The 8793-nt window shown below is 42.2% G+C and overlaps 1 long non-coding RNA gene across 2 annotated transcripts in view; it reads left to right on the plus strand.

Annotated features, from left to right (window-relative positions):
• The window catches only part of LOC138760374 (uncharacterized), a 35530-nt gene extending 28740 nt beyond the window's left edge, over nucleotides 1–6790 (plus strand). The window contains exons 3-4 of one of the 2 annotated variants that reach the window (XR_011355571.1): nucleotides 4832–5155; nucleotides 5746–6790. This is a non-coding gene — a long non-coding RNA (uncharacterized lncRNA). Of the gene's footprint in view, nucleotides 1–4831 lie in introns of both variants that reach the window. The other variant, XR_011355569.1, reaches the window with a different exon arrangement.
• Nucleotides 6791–8793: the final 2003 nt, after the last annotated feature.

Raw genomic sequence — 8793 nt, forward strand, 5'->3', positions numbered from 1 at the left:
TTAGCTGTCCACAGAATGGACATTCAGGCCTGCAGAAGCTGAAAACAATCTGCTGGAGGAACTCAATGGGTTGTGCAACGATAGTGGGAGAAATAGAATGTAACCCTTTATTCAGACCTTCAAAGAGAAATCAAATACAGATTGGACGACTGCTTTGTAGAACACCTGCACGCATTCTGCAGGGGACATGGCAACCTTCCTGTTGCCTGCCACTTGAATTCTTCATTCGATTCCCACTGATATATTGGGCTGTGGCCTCCTCTGTTACAATGGGGCCCAGTGCAACTTTCTGGACCTTGTTAAATCAATGAAGCCACTTCAGTGTTGCATCTATCACAAGTAGAGCTCATATTAGGAATGACGTGAACTTGTTTATCTTAATCCTCCCAAAGTGCATCTCCTCACAATGATCAGGATCAAATTCCCTCCAACATTGCTCTGCTCTTTTTGCCAACATTGTGGTGTAGCTCCTCGAGCTGCGGACATAGGTCCAGCCACTTAAGTTTACATTTTCCCTCTGACCAAGTGAACTTCCCCTGAATGCTCCAGTTTCTTCCCATTTTGCAAATACATGCGCTTGGTAAGCCAATTGCTACTTTAAATTGCTCCTAATGTGTAGGCAAATGTTGGGAGTTAAGGGGCGCAGATTGGAATGTGGAAATGTATAATAAAATGGGATTAGTGTAAATAGGTGGTCACTGATCAGCATGGATACAGTAGGCCAAAGGGCCAGTTTCTGTGCAGTATGGCTTCATGATCCTATGATGCTACTACCTTAACCTATCCTTTTCACTGTTAATAACATGGCTGATTCTTGTGTCATGGGGAAAGTTGCTAATCATACCTCCTAATTTATATCCAAATCATCAATGTATAATAATAAATAATAAGGGTCGCTGCAGTGATCCCTGTGCTACCCCACTGATTACAGGCCTCCGATCACAAAATCAACACTCCATCACACTCCACCTCTGTTAACAATTCAGTTTTGGATTCAATTTGCCAATTTACTTTGGAACCCTGAACCAGTCTCCAATGTGAGATTTTATCAAAGGCCTTAATGAAATTCGTAGATTCCATTAACTGCACCAATTTCATCAATACATTTTGTTACCTCTTCGAAAAATCCAGTCAAATTGGTCAGACAAGATCTCCACCTAACCAAACAATCCTGGCTATAGTCATAAAAGTTTGATATGACATAAATATGCTCTTTGGCTCAACTTGCCCATTGAGTCTTATTCACCTGCAGTTGGCCCACATCCCTTTAAACCCACTAAACTCATCAGTAGGACAAAAAAAAACTATTTAAGGAAATATACATATTAAAAAAAAGAGACAAATGTAAACCACAAGAAAGTGCAAACAACAGAAAATAAAAATTCAATAATAAATATGCAAAATTAGAGACCTCAAATTAGAATCTTCTTTTTTAAAAATGATTTATTAGTTTAAAACCACACAATAAATAACATAATTAAAGATCATTCAAAACAATACAAATACATGTGGTATATAAAAGAAAAAGAAAGATAAGAAACCCCCCCCCCACACCCCCCTACAAAATAAGAAAAAAAAGAAGAGTAAGAACGGGACAAGAGATCCTCAACAGGGATGCCTATTACTTTAAAGTCTCTTGTAATATACTGAGACCTTAAGGATAGGGGAATGTCCCAGCTACATTTAAACATTAACACCCATATTTTATAAATAAGGGCTCCATATCTTCCAAAATATAAATGAGAATCTGACTGAGTTGTTGTTTAGGAGTCTGATGATGGAGGGGTAACAACTGTTCCTGAACCTAACAGTACAAGCCTTGTGGTACCTTTACCTTTTTCCTGATGGCAGCAGCAAGAACAGAGCATGTTTTGGGTGGTGTGGATCCTTGATGATTGCTGCTGCTCTCCACAATGGTGGGGAGAGTTTTGCCTGTGATGTACTAGGCTGAGTCCAAATTTTGCAGGGCTTTTCGGTCATAGGTATTGGTGTGCCCATACCAGACCTTGATGCAACCAGATTACACACATCAAATTACACATCTGTAGAAGTTTGCCAAGGTTTTCAATATCATACCAACCTTTGCAAGTTCCTGGTGCTTTCTTCATGATGACATGTGAGTGTTGGGTCCAGGAAAGATCCTCTGAGATAGTATCTCCCATGAATTTAAATTTGCTCATTCATCCATCTTGAATCTCCAAACTCTGGATCATACCCCTCTGACTTTCCCCTCCTGAAGTCCACAATCGGCTCCTTGGTTCAGTGACATTGAATGTGAGGTTGTTGTTAGTGCGTCATTCAACCAAGTTTTCAATCTCTCTCCTGTATGCTGACTCATTGCCCCATTGTATATAACCCATTGCTGTGGTATCGTCAGCAAATTTGTAGATGGTATAAAATGTGTAAAGTGAGTAGAGTAGAATATGGACTTCTGGTACTCCAGCACTGATGGAGATTGTAGAGGAGATGTTCTTACCAATCCTCACTGATAGTGGTCTGTGATAGTACAGGTTCTATCACCAATGTATATATGTACAGACTATAGTGTAGGATGACTGTGATTGGCTGAGAGCGTAGCCACACCTACTGGCAGGTCTTAAAGGATTGCTCCTAGTCAGACCAGGTCATTCTGGACTGGTCGACCTACATGTGATATGCTCCAGTCTTCTAGTTAATAAAAGCCTTAGTTTGGATCAACAAGTCTTTGGTTATTTCGACGCACTCTACATGGTCTTGAAGGAAATCTAGGATCAAAATAAACAGTGGGGTATTGAGGCCCAGGTCTTGGAGTTTGCTGATCAGTTTGAGGGAATGATAATTCTGAATGCTGAACTGTAGTCGATAAAGAGCATCCTGATGTGTGTCTTTGCTGTCCAGGTGTTCCAGTACTTTGTAAGATGGCATCTGCCATAGATGTGTTCCTGTGGTAGGCAAATTGGAAGGGATCCATGTCACCACTCAGAAAGTGCTGATATGCTTCAACACTAGCCTCTCAAAACATTTATCACTCTGGATGTAAGTGCCACTGAGCATTGGATTTGATGACTGCCTAGTGCCCCACATCTGGTAGGAGATCAAAGTATGGCCAGTCCTGCCAGTCCCTCCCACAACCTGAAAAAGCTTCCTACAAAGACTCTTCAGTTTGCTGATCACCTGGTGCTTGTTGTTGGCAAACCCCATGTCTCTGAGCCTGGAGGCAATCTTCTCATAAAAGGCCATCTTTAATCGTGCCCGATACATACACATCTATGGCAGATGCCATCTTACAAAGTACTGGAACACCTGGACAGCAAAGACACACATCAGGATGCTCTTTATCGACTACAGTTCACCATTCAGAATTATCATTCCCTCAAACTGATCATTCAGGCAGGTTATCACACTCTTCTGCGGACAGGTACAATTGAAGTCTATCTGAAGTATGTAGGAAACATGCCCTGCGGAAACGAGATGTTGAAGATTTCTGCAAATAAATTGGCGTTGGTCAGCACAGGTTTTCAATACTTAGCCGGGTATGCCATCTGAACCGGATGCTTTCCTTGGATTCACTCTCCTGAAGGCAGTCCATATGTTATCCCCAGGTACCAACAGTAGAGGATCATCAGGGGACATGGGGTGCACAGTGTCTCTTCCTTGTTCTGGTGGTCAAATCTGGTGTAGAAGCCCTTTCCCACTAGCACTCGAATCCAGTAATTAACCACCAATCAACTGGTTCACCTGCCACTGTGAACACTCCTGAACTGGTGAGGGGGAGGGCTAAATCATCCTAGGGATGAATCACCTAGGTAGGGTGTATCATTGCCGAAGCATTTTGAATCAGTGTACCGGTTTGTCCAATGGGAACAGGACACCTGGTATGCCAGGTCCAATTAGTGAGGCATGGATGGCGTGTGTGATAACGTGTGGTGAGGAGTTGAGAGGCAGGGTAGAAGGTGGAAGCCATCTCTTAGTGCTGTAAAGAAAATGAGTAAAATGGCCTCAAACTGGGGGATCGGGAGCTCCTCTCTTTAAGGGCTGAGGAGGCGGCTTCTCATTATGTATCGGGCACAATTAAAGATGGCCTTTTATGAGAAGATTGCCTCCAGGCTCAGAGACATGGGGTTTGCCAACGACAAGCACCAGGTGATCAGCAAACTGAAGAGTCTTTGTAGGAAGCTTTTTCAGGTTGTGGGAGGGACCGGCAGGACTGGCCATACTTTGATCTCCTACCAGATGTGGGGCACTAGGCAGTCATCAAATCCAATGTCCCTGATCGCCAACCTACAGCCTGAGGGGACTCCCGTATGCTCACTGGTACCTTCATCCAGTTTGAGACCAGAGAAGGGGGAGACCAATGACTCCTCTACCTCATCTGTCCCAGTACCTCATCTGCTCTCAGTAACTCAACTGCCCTTTTGCCTCAACTCCCCCCCAGTATCTCTTTCTCTCTTTTTCAATCTTTTTATTATTATTATAATTTATAAACACATACAGTTCAAAGAGATATAAAAAATACATAGTAAGTAATGAATTAATACAGAGATATTAAACAATAATATTACAGAATAAAAATATATCATAAAAAAAAATTTTTTAGATCAGTTTAGGGTGTGAACTATCTCTAAAAAAAAAGATATAATTAATAACAATATATGAAAAAAGAGAACCCCCCCCCCAGTATCTCAATTGCTCCAATTGAGGACCTCATTTGGCCCCAGCACCTCATCTGCTTTTGCGCCACAGCCAGATAAGTGCTGCTTTTGATTCTGTACAAATTTTTTAATGTGTTTTGTGAGTGCCTGCCCATGAAGTTCTGTCTGTCTAATCTCTGATGTGTTTCATTGCTCTGCAGGAACCGAGGGGAGGAGGAAGAGGAGGAAGCCCACCTGAATGCAGGAGATCACCACCAAAATCTGAGGAATGTTATGTGAGATAATCATGAAGATCGGGACCATATCTGCCTGTGTCAGGAGAGGCAGAAGGAGCAGGTGGAGATGAGGTGCAGCACCACCACAAGGTGGAGAGGCATGAACAAGAGGTTGACCAGCAGGAGCACTGGCAAAATGCCGCCGGTTTTGCCAGGATTATGGTTGACATCCATCAGGAACTTGCATAAATTACGTCACTCAGGATGTCACTGCTGGAGGATAGTTGCCTCTTTGCTCTGTTCTACCAGGTAGGCAGTGTGAAAGGGTGCACAGAACCATTTTTCCTTAGACCGGTGTGAACAGCACTACCAGTTTTTCTAAATGGTTCATTCACCTGCCAATTTAGTGGTTTTCCAATGTGAAAGGGGCTATTGAGTTCATCTGAGAGTAAAGGTTTACTGTCTCCTACTGCACTCGATTAGGTTTTGTGGCAGGTTATATCATTTAGGCCCTGACACAGCTGTTGGGAATCCTTTGTTGTTTCCATTTTCATTTGGAATCTTAACTTCAGCTCAAAGATAGCTTTCGTAGGTTGTATCTGCTCCTTCTTTAGTGGTCTGGATCTCCGGACTTGTATGCCTGTGATCTGGCTTTCATCAGGTTCTGTATTTTGTGGTTCATCATGGGCTTCTGGTTTGGGAAAACCCTGAACAATTTGGTGTGGACACACTCGTCAACAGCTGTTTTGATAAAATCTGTAACGACCCTGGTGTAATCATTCAGATCTTCAGCTGAGTTCTTGAACAGACTCAAAACAGTCCAGTACCATCTGACCCTGACCCTTACCCTTAATCCTGAGTGTTATTTTATTCTAATTTCCCTCTGTTCTACTTCATAGAAATGAAGATGACCAAGATCAACATTGGAAATGAACTTGTGACTTAATCTGCCAGGGGACTGAAATTCAACTGACTTTGCAACACACTGCTATCATCTTTTCTTGGAACTTGTCTATTTTGTTTGGAGGAGCCTTGTCCCAACCCAAACATGATAGGAATGTGGGAAAAGGCCTGTTTGAAGCAAAGATTCCTCTCCAAAGCCTAGTTTTGGGAAGGTGATGCACTAAACGAGGGGAGGTGTTATACCCACCTGCCCTGCAGCTGACGTGGACATTACCCCTCCATAAATCTTCGTCCGCGAAGCCAAGCCAAAGAAGAAGAAAGTGCTTGCTTTCTTAAAGAATTAAGTACTTCAAATTAAGCTCTGCCTTGTCATATTGACTAAATTCTGCTGAAAGTAACTATTTCTATCTAGAATTTTGTACTAACGACAAGAATAGAAGAGTGGGAAGAGTCTGAAACCATTACAAAAGTCCACCTGTTACCAACTGTTAACTTGCCTATGACTATATCATGTGACTGTACCATGTATCTCACTCTAAACTGATGGTAAAAAAAAAGCCCAAATTTGTGGTGGGTAGAGATCTGCACTATCTCTCCTTGGTATCACATATAATAAAGTACCCGGAATGAGAAATGGAGTCAATACTTTATTAGCATTAGATGTTTGGAGTTCTCCACAACAACAACTAGCTCGTAATCTGGGCATGCAGTGAAAAGGATATTTCTATTTCTTGGCAGAGATTGCCTAAAGTGGCTGACTTCTCAATGAACCCGCAGATGCGAACAGCATAAAGGTGAAAATTACTAGCATGGATGGATCTCAAGGGCAGGAGTTGAACTTGATAGTTTAAGCTGTAGGTTTCTGTCAAATACATGAAAAACCACTCAGAAAAATTAATTGTAAGAACATTTTAAGTTTAACTGCAACTTGATCCATTTTTGTGTTTATTGGGTTATACTAATACATTAACGCCGGGTAAATTTCAAATAGCATTTATACGTCTGAGGTTTGCTGTAGCTAGAAAATGTATTGCTGTTATGTGGAAGAATGATGTTGAATTGAATATACAAAGATGGCACAATGAACTAAAATCGTGTATTTATTTGAGAAGATAACTTATAACTTATGAAATAATTATCCTTTTTTTGTTAAAATGTGGAGTTTATATTTGAACATATAGGTTTAGATAAAAGATAACATAACATAAAAATAACATAACAATTTACAGCACGGAAACAGGCCATTAGGCCCTTCTAGTCCGCACCGAACCAAACACCCCTCTCTAGTCCCACCTCCCTGCACAATGCCCATAACCCTCCATCTTCTTCTCATCCATATACCTGTCCAACCTTTTCTTAAATAATACAATTGACTCCGCCACCACTATTTCTCCCGGAAGCTCATTCCACACGGCTACCACTCTCTGAGTAAAGAAGTTCCCCCTCATGTTACCTCTAAACCTCTGCCCCTTAATTCTTAACTCATGTCCTCTTGTTTTAATCTCTCTTCCTCTTAACGGAAATAGTCTATCCACATCCACTCTGTCTATCCCTTTCATAATCTTAAATACTTCTATCAAATCCCCTCTCAACCTTCTACGCTCCAAAGAATAAAGACCTAATCTGTCCAATCTCTCCCTATACTCTAGATGCTTAAACCAGGGTAACATTCTGGTAAACCTTCTCTGCACTCTCTCCACTCTGTTTATATCCTTCCTATAATTAGGCGACCAGAACTGCACACAGAACTCCAAATTAGGCCGCACCAACATCTTATACAGTCTCAACATCACCTCCCAACTCCTATATTCCATGCAATGATTGATAAAGGCCAGCATACTAAAAGCCTTCTTCACCACCCTATTCACGTGAGTTTCTACCTTCAGGGAACGATGTACCGTTACTCCTAAATCTTTCTGCTCTTCTGTATTCATCAATGCTCTCCCATTTACCACATATGTCCTGTTCTGATTCTTCTCACCAAAATGAAGCACCTCACACTTATCAGCATTAAATTCCATCTGCCATTTTTCAGCCCACTTTTTTAAGCAGCCCAAATCCCTCTGCAATCCTTGAAAACCTTCTTCATTATCCACTATTCCACCTATCTTAGTATCGTCTGCATATTTACTAATCCAATTTACCACCCCATCATCTAGATCATTAATGTATATAACGAACAACAATGGGCCCAATACAGATCCTTGAGGCACACCACTGGTCACCGGCCTCCAACCTGACAGACAATTATCCACTACCACTCTCTGGCCTCTCCCTTTCAGCCATTGTTCAATCCATTTGACTATCTCAAAATTTATACCTAAAGACTGCACCTTCTTAACTAACCTTCCATGTGGTACCTTATCGATGTTTTTTTAACAATGTAAAGGGTTGGCCTTTACCCTCACCCCAAGTCCAAAGCCCGCTGCGCAGCTCAGACGGCAAAGTCCTCCTCAGCGACAAGATCTCCATCCTCAACCGATGGTCAGAACACTTCCAATCTCTTTTCAGTGCCAACCGCTCAGTCCAAGATTCCGCCCTGCTCCAGCTCCCTCAACAGCCCCTAAGGCTAGAGCTGGATGAGGTTCCCACCCTGGATGAGACATATAAGGCAATCGAACAACTGAAAAGTGGCAAAGCAGCAGGTATGGATGGAATCCCCCCAGAAGTCTGGAAGGCTGGCAGCAAAACTCTGCATGCCAAACTGCATGAGTTTTTCAAGCTTTGTTGGGACCAAGGTAAACTGCCTCAGGATCTTCGTGATGCCACCATCATCACCCTGTACAAAAACAAAGGCAAGAAATCAGACTGCTCAAACTACAGGGGAATCACGTTGCTCTCCATTGCAGGCAAAATCTTCGCTAGGATTCTACTAAATAGAATAATACCTAGTGTCACCGAGAATATTCTCCCAGAATCACAGTGCGGCTTTCGCGCAAACAGAGGAACGACTGACATGGTCTTTGCCCTCAGACAGCTCCAAGAAAAGTGCAGAGAACAAAACAAAGGACTCTACATCACCTTTGTTGACCTCACCAAAGCCT

This window comes from Narcine bancroftii, chromosome 1 (genome assembly GCF_036971445.1).
Source record: "Narcine bancroftii isolate sNarBan1 chromosome 1, sNarBan1.hap1, whole genome shotgun sequence".
Taxonomy (NCBI): Eukaryota; Metazoa; Chordata; class Chondrichthyes; order Torpediniformes; family Narcinidae; genus Narcine; species Narcine bancroftii.